This window comes from Leopardus geoffroyi, chromosome B1, assembly GCF_018350155.1.
Source record: "Leopardus geoffroyi isolate Oge1 chromosome B1, O.geoffroyi_Oge1_pat1.0, whole genome shotgun sequence".
Lineage (NCBI taxonomy): Eukaryota > Metazoa > Chordata > Mammalia > Carnivora > Felidae > Leopardus > Leopardus geoffroyi.
Genome location: NC_059327.1, coordinates 12,854,582 through 12,867,535, shown reverse-complemented (window position 1 = coordinate 12,867,535; position 12,954 = coordinate 12,854,582). Strand labels below are relative to the sequence as shown.

The 12,954-nt window shown below is 37.1% G+C and overlaps 1 protein-coding gene across 9 annotated transcripts in view; it reads right to left on the bottom strand.

The window, feature by feature from the left end:
- Window positions 1-12,954, bottom strand: part of TENM3 (teneurin transmembrane protein 3) — a 1,282,904-nt gene that overhangs the window by 835,001 nt on the left and 434,949 nt on the right. The window lies entirely within an intron of this gene.

Here is a 12,954-nt window from a genome sequence, read left to right as displayed (position 1 = left end):
TCTAAGCCCATTTTTGTTGGAAACATAAGCATATACCTATTGAATCAGGTGAAAGAAAAAAAAAAGGATGCTTATGTTTCACGATTAGTATAATATGCTGAAATCTTTACAAGGTGCCAACATCAATAGAGTTATTAAATGCGTTCTTTACACAAATCTCTCAGTACCACTGGACAGTACAGAAGTTTTCGATCCCCGAGAATGATTCCACAAACACTTGAAGTTGAAAGATAAGGCTCAGTATTTCCAGTGACCTCCACTTTTTCCAGATGTACATAATAAATTTTTTGAATCAAAGTCTTTGATCAAAGTTATGAATTTTTCTCTTGAAGTGCAAGCAAAGCTTTGGGAAAACTGCAATGCTTCTACAGTTTAACAGAGAATCAGTATCATAGGAATGCCTAGGTCAAAGGTGGGCGGGCACATGGCTACTATGAAATCGGTTCAGAAGAGACTGATTGGATGTAGGTGCTTGCAAAGGTGTTCCTGGATACACTGAGCCAGGAAGAATGATAGAGAAGCTCTTCCTTTGACTGATAACACATTTCGTGCTCTTTGGTACGCCTTTACACTTGTGTCAAAGCTGAAATAAATGAGCTACGGATAAAAATGGGGTGAATATTGGAAGATGCCAGGAAGAATCGTTCCACTTAAACATTACACTTGCAGCAAAATAATTAGTTTGAAATGTTGAGTTCACACATTGAAATTCTAGGTTACAGACCTGGGGACAGAACTAGTGGGGGAAAAAAAAAAGCCAGTTTTGAAACTGGAAGCTGAAAGAGAGAAGGAACAATGAGCCTATTTGGGACTTTTTCAGAAGGGTGGATCGCAGGAGGAAAAGGAGAGACCTTTCTTAGCCTGTGAGGAATAATAAAGCTGCCCCAGGCAGGAAACAGGAATTTGCATTTTGGAGAGAGGACTTTCAAGAGGACTGCTTCCCTGGTGTGGAGAGCTACCTTGGGTTTTCTTAGATTGGTGTTTACCACTTGGAACTCATCCTGCAACAGGCTTGTGACTCCACAAATGATAACCACCAGGCGGGATGAAACAACACGCAGCTGCGTGAAGACTGAACATCCATGCTGCGGTGAGCAAAGGGTCTGGTGAGCTGGGGTCTGTTTAAAGACAGCGCTCCTTCAGAAAACCTGACCCGAGTGCCGTGGTGACAAAGAAAAAGGGGCTGGAAACCATAAGCCCTGTTCCTTCACTTACATACAATCCATCCCACCATCCAATAAACTTGTCCACTTCTAAGGAGACAGCCCCGGCATCTTTGCCCCTTAGTAAGAATCTTCGCTCTTCCTGTGTGTGTACTCAGCGTGTTCCACGGCTCCAGAATGTTCACACTTAAATTTTCCCATCTGGCTTTGAGAGACATCTGGGAAAAAGTTGGAGCTGCCGTTTTCCAATATAAAGAACAGAAGCTAAATTTTAATTGTCAGAAATATCAGGGCGTTTTTGAGAACGTTATTCTCTACTTCAGTAAAACTTTTCAGTTCTTTTAAAACTTCTTTGCTATGATATCTCAGAAACACGAATTTTAATTTTAAAAGGGATCATGATGAGCTTATTCAACACTTTCATTTTATAGGCAATGAAATGGAAGTCTAGAGGGATTAAGTGACTTGCCTTAGGTCATTTTCATAAAAATGGAAAAAAAAAGTCTTGAACTAATTCTCTAAATTTTAGATTGAGTGGAAAAAAAAAAAGACCATTTCTGTATTCACCTCCTAACAAATCACTCACTCCATCTCCCCAAGTTCAAAGTTTGCTCTCTTCCAATGCTCAACATTCCCTTGATCCAGAACTTGGCTGTAAGTGGAGGGGAAGGGAAGCCTATCTATGGAAAAGTATATGCTAAAAGTAGTGCTTCCATTTTAAACACAATAGGAATAATAGTAGGAAAAGATTTGTGGGTAGAAAGTCAAAAAGTAAGTCTAGAAGTACAACGACCTTTCTTTAAAGAAGCCAAAGAAGCGAGGGTATGTAACAGACTTTCACTAATGGGGATGTGACTAAATAAAATAAATGAAAGTTTGAGGTGGGTATGGAAAGAGAGAGAGAGAAAGAGAAGATGTGTACAAAGAATACAGTCAGAGAATATTGCACATATAGAAACAAAGTATTGGATGCTTGGGAAAGGGAGTATGCAGTAAATTAAGGTGTTTGCACTTTGTTACGCGCCTGTGTATGCCGAGTCAATATTTAACAATGCAATAGCTAACAGTAAATTATTTGGGATCGTGTGTATAGTGTGATTCGTCAGGAAATTTACTATTTTGCTTATAGAATGATGTAAACCCTTTTGAAATGCGTAAAAATGCTAATTTTGTTTAGGGTCTCACTAAAAGACACAGAGTAGCCGATTGATATGTATTTGTAAAATGCAACCACATTATTTCTACTGACAGGAAAGGAAATCTAACCGAGTTAATAAGTATTTATTCATTTAACAGTTTATGTTAATGTGTTAAACCCAACCTCCTGCTTATTAGAAATTACATTTTAGGTCAGGCAGAAGATCGCCCCATGTAATATTCTTGTTGAATGAATACATAACCTCTTGCAGACTGACTTTCTAAAGGAGACATCAATTGAAACGAGTGATTAAAGTTGACAATGGAATTGTACAAATGACCCTAATTAATGAATTTTCTAATCTGTTTCATGTTTATGAACATCAGCTCCTGTTTGTACACCGTGTACATAAATATGCATGTGGAACAAGTGGAAACACTCATAATTGGATGCAAATGATGTTCTGAAGCCTATTCTGTGGCATCTGTGTATTCTGACATATCATTGTATCTGAAACTGGGGAGAGTTCTCATGTCCTTTTTTGTTGCTGTTTTGTGTGCATGCGCGCGTGCGCGTGTGTGTGTGTGTGTGCGTGTATTATTGTCATTGACTTGGCGACAGTTGACTTGGCAAAGCCCCTAGCCAGATCTCTGATAAAAGCAACTATTTACAAAACATCAAATCTTCTTCTGCAGCTTTGGATTAAGGATTCTAACCTTAAAAAGTAAGTTCTACTCCCAAACACCCCTTCTCTTTGTAAATACGATAGACCGATGGCTATTTTGCTCATATTCCCTGACAGTAGTAAGATAACGTCACTCTTCAAATGAGTTCTTATTTATTGGTTACCTTTTGATGGGTTTATCGGCTGCCAGCAAATAATGGATAACTATTTGGTGAAGCCAGTCATGCCAGGCCTACAAATGAGAATATCCCTGTGTGCAGTCTGAGTATGACAGGTGAGTCTCACAGCGTGGACATTTGACAGAATTAGAACTGTTCCTAAGGCATGTGTCTGTCTCCTCAGCCCTCATATATTTAGGCTATAAAGTAATTCTTTTCAATATGATGACCAGTCTATATACGGGCTTAAAGGCTGATGGTACTGTTATCAGGAACTTTGGGAATAACGCCATTGCCTCATATACAATTAATTAAGATCAGCTCATTAGCCAAAAACATTAGAAATTCATTGTCAGTGGTATTTTCTTTGCAGGTTTTCTGGTTTAAGCATTATCTTTCTGATCTGCTAGAACACATTTTTTTTTTTTTAACTTCTGCAAGATATGCAGAGGATTAATGACCCTGACTTTTTTCTCCTACATATAAAACATAACATGTTATGTCTGATGCTTGTTCATTCGTATGTTTATGAGCAAAAGAAATGCTTTGCTCCATATACAAGTACTCTACAATGCATATTTTAAGAATGGGTGGGAAACTTATAAATTATTTCAAAAGTTTTAGTGAAACATCAGGGGGGTTAGACCATCTTGTGCTGCTGAAATATTTTAACCTACAGATGTGTTTTCTTAGTCTGAGTAAGCATTTATCAAGCCTAATACAAATCAAATGTAGAGATCGGCCCAAATAGTAATGAAAGCATTTTCCTTTCGTGTTCTCAAGAATACTTCATTTGACATTACTAGTTTCAAAAAATCACAAATACAAATGTCAATGAATTTTACATAAACAAAATTGCAAAGGCAAAAATCTTTGCATTCATTAACACCTAATTTGGAACTCACAAAATCCTGATGGGTGTGAAGTGGAATGGAGAGGTAGGTAAGTAAGTTCTGCCCTCACATTTTTCCAAATACATCCTGGATGTCTATAATTCATTAGTTACATTACTGTGGGATAATGGTCAGGTCTGCTCAACAGGTATGCAATTTTTATGGGCAGAAAAACACGAAATGAGTTCAGGGTGTAATTTAATGAGGACCACATTTCTAAATATTTGCTTAGAGTTACAGGAGAATGTAGACGTTAATTCTTACATTTACAGAACATCTTTTTTTTTTTTTTTGTCATTTGAAATTCATTTTTATTCAGTCTTTTTAATTTAAGCGTGCTTTAATGTATTTATAATAAATGAGGGTACATATAAACCTTCCAGAACATCTCTGGGAATACGGAATTATATTAATAACACTCTTAATGTCATTTATTTGACATGGGATCTGATTATGCCATTAAAGACCTAGTTCCTCTGATACTCACACAGGGATTAGAAATAACTGAATTGGGGAAACAACCCAGAAACCAGGAATAGTTATTTTTAAATTCAATGGTAGAATTCACACTTTTAAAATGGTACAATTCACAGTTTCTCCTCTTTAGGAATGTTAAATCTTGTTTGAGAGGAAATTCATATATTCATGATGACTTAGAAAACAATTTGGAAGCAATTTGTAAAATTTATAGAGAGTCTCAGCCTATATGTGTCATTCTGAGGCAATTCAGAAAATGAAAAAATAAATCGCCAGGGGCTGGTGTTGGTTCAGGCAAACTTCATGGAGAAGGCAAATGGTGCAAGTGTTAAAGATGTGCAGGACTGTTAGTAGCAGGGAGAGGGAAGAGGAGTACAGAAGCCAAGGTCAACGGGAGCATGTCACACAGCAAGGCTGGTGACGAGCATTGAACAGAGGCAAGCAGTTCTCGGCTGAACACGGGAAGACTGAAGAAGCAAAATGGGGTCAGTTCAGACAGACTCCTAATGCTGGATCTTCTCCATTTGTTCTGTACGCTAACAGACTCTAGTCCTAACCTGGAGAGCCAGCAAGAAATAAAGTGGTAACACACAGAATGTGGGTAGTCAACCCATGAGAAGGAGAAATGAAGTGATGATCATCCAAACAAGAAAAGTGGGAAGAAGGAAGCAAACTCAGAACTTTATGGAGGCTGTACTCGAAGTGGCTCAGAGGGTGTGGGGTGAGGGGATACAATACAGGGGATTGCAAATCATGCGGCTCAGGGAACCAGGTCATGTGGAAGCTGTGACTAAGGCACATCAAGCCAGCTTAGGGTGGCTTTCTTGATGATCCCATCTCCTCGAGCTCCACTTCACACGCATGGCCACCTGGTTGCACATGTTCTGTGAACAACTGGAAATAAATTAAGAATAAAGGTTGGAGGGGCGCCTGGGTGGCTCAGTGGGCTAAGCGTCTGACTCTTGATTTCCACTCAGGTCATGATCGCATGGGTTCCTGATGTGTAGCCCCAGGTGGGGCCCTGTGCTGGCAGTGGGGAACCTGCTTGGGATTCTGTCTCTGTCCCTCTCTTTCTCTCTGCCCATCCCCTACTTGTGCTCTTTCTCAAAAGAAATAAACATTTTTAAAAAAGAATAAAGGTTTGAGCAGAAACAGTAAGTTTAATAATGAGTGTCTGTTGAGGCTGTCATTGAGAAGGCAAGAGTGGATACACAATCTAAGAAACTGGTTAAGGACCAAAGAAAAGTAGAGAGCAGAAATGGAATCTTTGGGAATTTTATAAAAGAGATCTAGTAGGGAGAGAAGCACGAAAGGAAATAAAGAGAAAATAAGAAAGCAGAGCTAAGGGAAGGCTAGGAGAAAGTGGCTAAGAAGGAGAGGAGTGACCTGGGCAGAACTGCAGAGGTGGAGAGAGAAGAATATAAGGAAAGGCCATCTGGATGTAAGGTTCCTTATTCTACAGGGGTTGTAAAAAAAAAAATGAGATTAGAAGAGCTGATTTGGGAGGGATCACTTAGCACAAATGTTAGTTTCTTAAAATGGCAAGGTTTCAATTTATATTTGAGATGCATTTTCCTCCTATTGGAGAGTGAGTAACCAACTCATTTCTGTTTCTTACTGGAATTTAGCACTTTAGCTGAACTAATTTAAGTTTTTGAGCTTATGAACAGCTGCAACTTTGTATTTAAATTTCATCTGCTCTCTGTCCTACTTAATGTTCCAGTAACAATCCATCTTACTTTCAAGTCTGACAATTTCATAAGGGTATTGACCACCCACAGAGAGTGTGCCTTCAAAAGGGAAAGCCCTTTAAGAGCTGTGTTGAGTGAAGCAAAAATGCTTAGATTGTAGTCAATACTATTAGAACCGAACTGGGATAAGAGTGCAGTGATTCAGAAGAATTAGTTCCATTATTTTTACTGATGCTTCAGGAAAGCAATAGCATCCAGGAAAACAATAGAATTTAGAGCATCGCGATGGTCATTGGGATATTATGCTCTACAATCGAGCATTCCCACTACAGAATTTCAGTACAAGTGCAGTTAAACACGTAGGACTAAAAACTGTACCAACTCTTCAGACGCTGAAGATTTTTCAGATAAATGGCTCAGGTTCCCTTAACTAAGAATAAAGGCAGGACTATATTCTCCTTGGTTATAACAGAGACTTCTGATAAGAATTGATTTTATTCTAATAATAGGACGGGACAGGGTTTAGTCTAACACATTAGAATACATGGCTTGAGTTTAATCATCTTAAATGCAAAATTTAAAAAAAAGAACACAATGAATATTCACATTTAGATACCTCTTAATTCCAACATAAATCCTGTATATAAGAGACTGAGATTACAACTGATTTCTTTTCCTTCTTCCCACCGAACAGCTTTGTATTTAAGGAGTCTTTCTTTTTCTTTGAAAATCTGATTCCTATCCGTAAATATTTCGAAATCAGAAGAGTGCTCCTTTAAATTCAGTCTGTTCCTGAAGTGACCCATATCTGGCCATCAGGTAACCTGTATCAGGTAGGACCGCATGGTCACAATCAACCCCAGCATGCACCCTTTGGGCTGATAACTAAAATGTGACAATTCTGATAATTAAACCACCTAAAGCCAGGGGCTGTCTTGCATTAATTCAAAACAGCTTAAGGTGAAACTCAGCGCACTATCCAATTACCTGAGACATGGAATATACCCTCTCAACCATGTTGGCATGGCTTTCCTCGGATACGCTGAACCTGATATCTGACAAAAACTGTAATTTAAACAAATAAAGGGGGTAGCGGATGGATCATAGCCTGTTTCATCTAACTATGAGTTCCTCCGAAGACTTCTCTTGATTAGCAAGGCTGAGTAGGTCAGAGGATGACATTTTCCAATCAACCTAACATTCACGGAGAAATTATATTTTCCTGTATCATTCATTAAGAGCTAGTGGAGTTCAGATTTTTGGTTTACACGGAAAAAATCCCAATTAATTAAAATAATGAAGAAGAAAAACAAAAGCAAATTACTTTTATACTGGGGTAGAATTTTAACATTTATATACACGGATTCCACTAGCAGTAAAGGAAGTTACGGATTTCAGCCCTCTTCCAAAATGCAACCAGAAAATACTACGATGGGAAGCACAGTTCCAAAGATTATAGCCTTACATATCTCTGTTGTTCAAAAGCATAGTCGAGAGAAGTGGCATTAATTTTAGGATAAATTTCTCATTTTTTCCTATTCAGTGAATTGTTCACACCTATTCCTTACCATCACTGCCACCATGAAAAATTGCATGGATTGTGCACCAGCAAATGCCCCGAAAGCATACTATGTAGAGATGGTGAATTTGCTTTCGTTGGAATTTGTCCTTTTTACCTGAGCTTTCTCAGACAGCATAGCTGGGAAATGACAAACTACAGGTGAGCTTTATTTGGGAAACTGTTTAAAATTGTTGTGTAATTTTGGTAGCTTGTCTTTGTCTCACATGTGCTATACAGTGTGTATATCATAAGCATGAAATAACTAAGAGTCAAATATCTGAGGTCCTTCAATCAGCGGAGGATCCTGGATAGTTTCAAAGAGAAGGAGTGATTGTAATTCAAGAATTTTGTGCCATATAGGAGCCTATTCTATGTGGTTCCCAATTTTGAAGCTGTATCTTGTCTTCAAAACGCCAAGGGGTATAAACTCATCAGGGGCACGGTGGAGTCTGAGAAGCTGATCAGAGAGTGTGCAGAGCAGACGTGGTATTTTTTTTTTTAGTGAATTATAGCGAAGGAAAGCAAATGTCCTTAGAAATACTTCAAGCAGTTGCGGGCATGATTGAAGGCATGATTCAAGGACGTGTCCACTCCAGGGCAGATTGGATAGAAAGGAACCAGAAGGACGATGAAGACAAGTAAAATGAAAACAGAGGACCTTTAGAGAACTAGGATAGACCTGTAGCCATTTAGATGAAAGGGTATCATAAATTTCCTTATGAAGAGAAATTAGAAATATTCATTAGAAACATAATGTATTTCATTGAGTATACCATTATGGTTATGGTGAAACTACATTTAGTTATTAATCCATCTTCTATATTCTAAGTTATTTTTCTAGATGAAAAATGTCCTTTATTAAAAAAAAGTCATTTAGATACACATAATGGTAGCTATTTAAATTGGGTAGATCCTACCTGAACTGAAGCTTCAAGTCTGGAGTCCAGAACAGATAGCCTATTTTCACAGTGTCCACTGAAATGGAGTCTATCAGACTGGCACTTAAAGTAAATAAAGCAAGCAAGAAGAAAAACTTTTAAAGTGTACTGTATAAGAACTCATGAAATAAAACAGGAAAGTATTAAAAGTATTTGCTGGGTTCTTGAGTGCCAAATTTCTTCAAGGTAGCTATTTTCTCTAACATCCAGATTTTATTTACATTGGCTCAATGGAAAACTTTCCTCATAGTAAAGGACATTCAAGCAGGTGTCAGGCACTAAGAATAATGTCAGATATTAATTACCCAATTTAGAAATATCACTGAATTAAAATTGAATTAAACTGAATTAAAACTGATCATTAACCAAAAGTTTATTAGTGAAGTGTAACAGCAAACTTAATCTGGTAACAATGTAAGATTTTTTAAACCATTTTTTTTTACTTTCAAGTTTTAATTGGAATATGAAATGAAGGCATATGAAATTAGGAAAAAAATTTGAAAAAAATAGGAAAAAAATCCAAGATATTTTCCTTAATAATGGTAATAGAGAGCTGAATATTCATGTTAAGTACATGTCCATAAGGTACTTGATTTTTGTCATATATATTAGATATACAGATTACATATATGTTATTATCATTGTAAATTAAAGATTCTAAAACAAAAAAATATCCAAGAATTAAAAAATAATCCAAGAATTTAAATGACTTAAATGCATTGAATTAGTGCATTTATATGTACCAGACTAACATTTCATTTAAAAGTTTGCTTCCAAATTAGAATACAATTGTATTTATTTCAATTTCTAGCTACTTCCAACATTATTAGCAAAACATAATGAAACAAAAGTTGTAGGAGCAAAATGCTGTAAGAAATTTCTCGAACAGGTTGCTCTAGCTATTGAAGTGTTCACATAAAGGAACACATATAAAGGACTATAGTTTCAAATCCTTATTTAGAAAAATAACAAGCTTACTTTCATTAAGTTCTTCAAATATTTTATCTCTAAGAAGGGTTTAGTGAAAATATATATCCTATTATTGTGTTAGCATGTCATAAAATGAGTGTGCCCAATAAAAAATATTTTATAACTTGTAGTTTTTAAAGTACTGAATTTTTAAATTAGCATTCAACGTGCATTTTGCAGTTTCAAGTTGATTAAAACATTGTTATTTGATACAAGTTTGGTCTCTGTGCAGAGTTTTTACTTGAATCAAATAAAATGGAGGCACACAGGACTGATTTTTTTCATGACCAAATAATCATCATTTTGCTTAAATCCTAATCACCGGTTTAAAAATTGTGCACCTCCACGCTCTGAGTGCTTTGTAGGGTTTCTTTCTAGACTGTACAAATGAGACAGAAGCTTCCAATGTCCAGAGCTCATGGACACTCTCAGGAAGCAAGTAGCTGTTCAGATCAAGAGGAAACAAAAGACAAACTTGCAATTATAAATTATACAAAGGGCAACATGAAAATATTTGGTAATTGTATTGATGAAATAGGAGTTCTGAGGAAGATGTCACATGAAACACATTAGATACCAAGATCTAGAAAGTTTGCAATTTTTGAAAAATAAATAAACAAACAAAAATAGGATTTTAAGTTTTGTCTATAGAAGCCATAGGAAGACTTGATTACAAAGCAAATTCTAAGTCTGTGATACTGTGATATAAGAAACAGATATTTGATCTTTGTCCCTGGTTCTTGGCACAAAGCACCTAAAAGTCTTGTAATTTGTTGAGTGATAGGGGTGAGAGGAGCATCTTTTGTGATCTATAAGCCCATTTCAACCATATCTCAGTTGATGGTAATGAGATGACTGGTTGCTGAAAGCCTCAGGTAGGTAGCTTTAGGATGGGGGCTGGTTGCCAGAGGAACAAACCATATGATTAGGGGAGTGGCACTTTAAAAAAAATTTTTTTTCCAACGTTTATTTACTTTTGGGACAGAGAGAGACAGAGCATGAACAGGGGAGGGGCAGAGAGAGAGGGAGACACAGAATTGGAAACAGGCTCCAGGCTCTGAGCCATCAGCCCAGAGCCTGACGCGGGGCTCGAACTCAACGGACCGCGAGATCGTGACCTGGCTGAAGTCGGACGCTTAACCGACTGCGCCACCCAGGCGCCCCGGGAGTGGCACTTTTAGCCCCATCTCCTGACTTCTGGGGAAAGGGGAAAGACTGGGATTTAGTTAATCTCCAACTGCCAATGATGTAATCAGGCTTGCCTACATAATGGAACCTCCATAAAAGCCCTAAGAGGTTCAGAGAGTTTCCAGGTTGGTGAATGCATTCACATACTGGGAGGGTGGTGCATCCTAAACCCTACAAGGACAAAAACTCCTGCACTAGGGACCCTTCTGGGTCTCACCCCATTTACCTCTTTATCTGGCTGTTCATTTGTATCCTTTATAATATCCTTTATGATAAACCAGTAATAGTAAGTAAAGTATTTCCCTGAGTTCTGTGAGCTGTCTGAGCAAATTATCAAATCTAAGGAAAGGGTCATGGGAAACCCTGATTTGTAGCAAGTTGGACAGAGCGTGGGTAACCTGGGGACCCACCAATTGCAACTGGCATGTGAAACTGGGGGACAGTCTTGTGGGACCAAACCCTTAATAGTGGGGACTGCATCTACTCTAGGTAGTTAGCATCAGAACTGAATTCAATTGTAGGACACCCAGGTGGTGTCCACAGAGAATTAGAGAGTTGTTTGGTGTGGAAAACCCACACATTTGCTGTCAGAAATGTTATGGGTAGAGAAATAGTGTTTTCTTTTCAAGTCAAATTATAATAGATAAGGGAATGATATCAAAGTAAAATCTTGGGGCAAACAAAAATAATTGAATAAATGATGTGTCATTTGGGTACTCAAGAAGTTGGCAGATGCCATTTTAGAATCTTTTGCTAGTATTTTGACAACTCAAAAGACAGACAAAAACCTTTAGACAGAAAAGGTAAACATATTTTTAAAAGGAAAGAATACAATGGAGTATTATTCAGCCATATAAAGAAACGAAACTCTGATATATACTACAACATGGATGAATGTTGAAAAAATTATGCTAAGTGAAATAAGCCAGACACAAAAGCAAAATATTACATGATTCCACTTATTTGAGGTATACGGAATAGGGTAATGTATAGAGGCAGAAAGCTGAATATAGGTTTACTATAGACTGGAAAGAGAGGGAATGAAATTATATTTTAATGGGTACAGAGTTTCTGTTTGGAACGGTAAAAAAAAAAAAGTTCTGGAAATAGTGGTGATGGTTAAAACAGTGTGAATATACTTAATGTCACTGTATTGTATTCTTAAAATAGTCAAAATGGTAAGTTGTATACTGCGTATGTTTTACCACAATAAAAAATTACTTTTTTTAAAAAGAAAGGTGGAATTCTTACAAATTATGGTCAGTTAATCTTGTTATTCCCATTTTCAAGACAAGAGATCTCGAACTAATTAGGCTAGCCAAGTGATTACTTGGTTATCTGGGAAGCAAGGTTCTGTGTGATGTCCAATTGGTAAATAAAACTCTCAGTATGCCATAAAGAAATAATTCATCTAAAATTAAGTGTAAATAATGAGAATAGTTCCACAGGATTTTGTCTGCAGAACACAACTCTTTACTGTGTTTATCAAAATGTGTTATTTCCCCTGAGGGGCCAGTAGGCTTCCTCCTATCCATTAATGAGAACCTTATAACTGAACATGCTTCCATTTATTTCCTCTGGCTACCAGAAAGCTCAAACGACATAGGATGCTCAGCAACTAGACTCCTCTTATGATTGGCATATTTATATTCTCCTTGTCCCTGATACTAATCTTCTATATTTATAGTTTATTTCACTATAGGTTTCTAAAAAATTGGATATTGTCTCAAATTCTATGTGAAATGAGGTGGGTTGTAAAAAATAACAATGTAGTTTGATCAGTGGCATGGAATCTAATATTATGGGTATGCTCATTACATTTGCAGAACATGACTAACATGGAGAATTTGTATGAATTAATGAACGTCTCTTCAACTCAGCTCAACGCAAAGAAACACACACACACACACACACACACACAGGCACTTAGTACAAAATTTTGTGTCGGTTTCCTCCATGCTACCCTTGGAGAGCCCCACAATCTTGTTATAGAAACAGCCTTTTTACCCACTATTTGAAATGTTGGATGAACTAGAGCAGTTATTAAACAAAAATATTCAATAAGTACAATTGCTTATGTGTATAAATGAAAC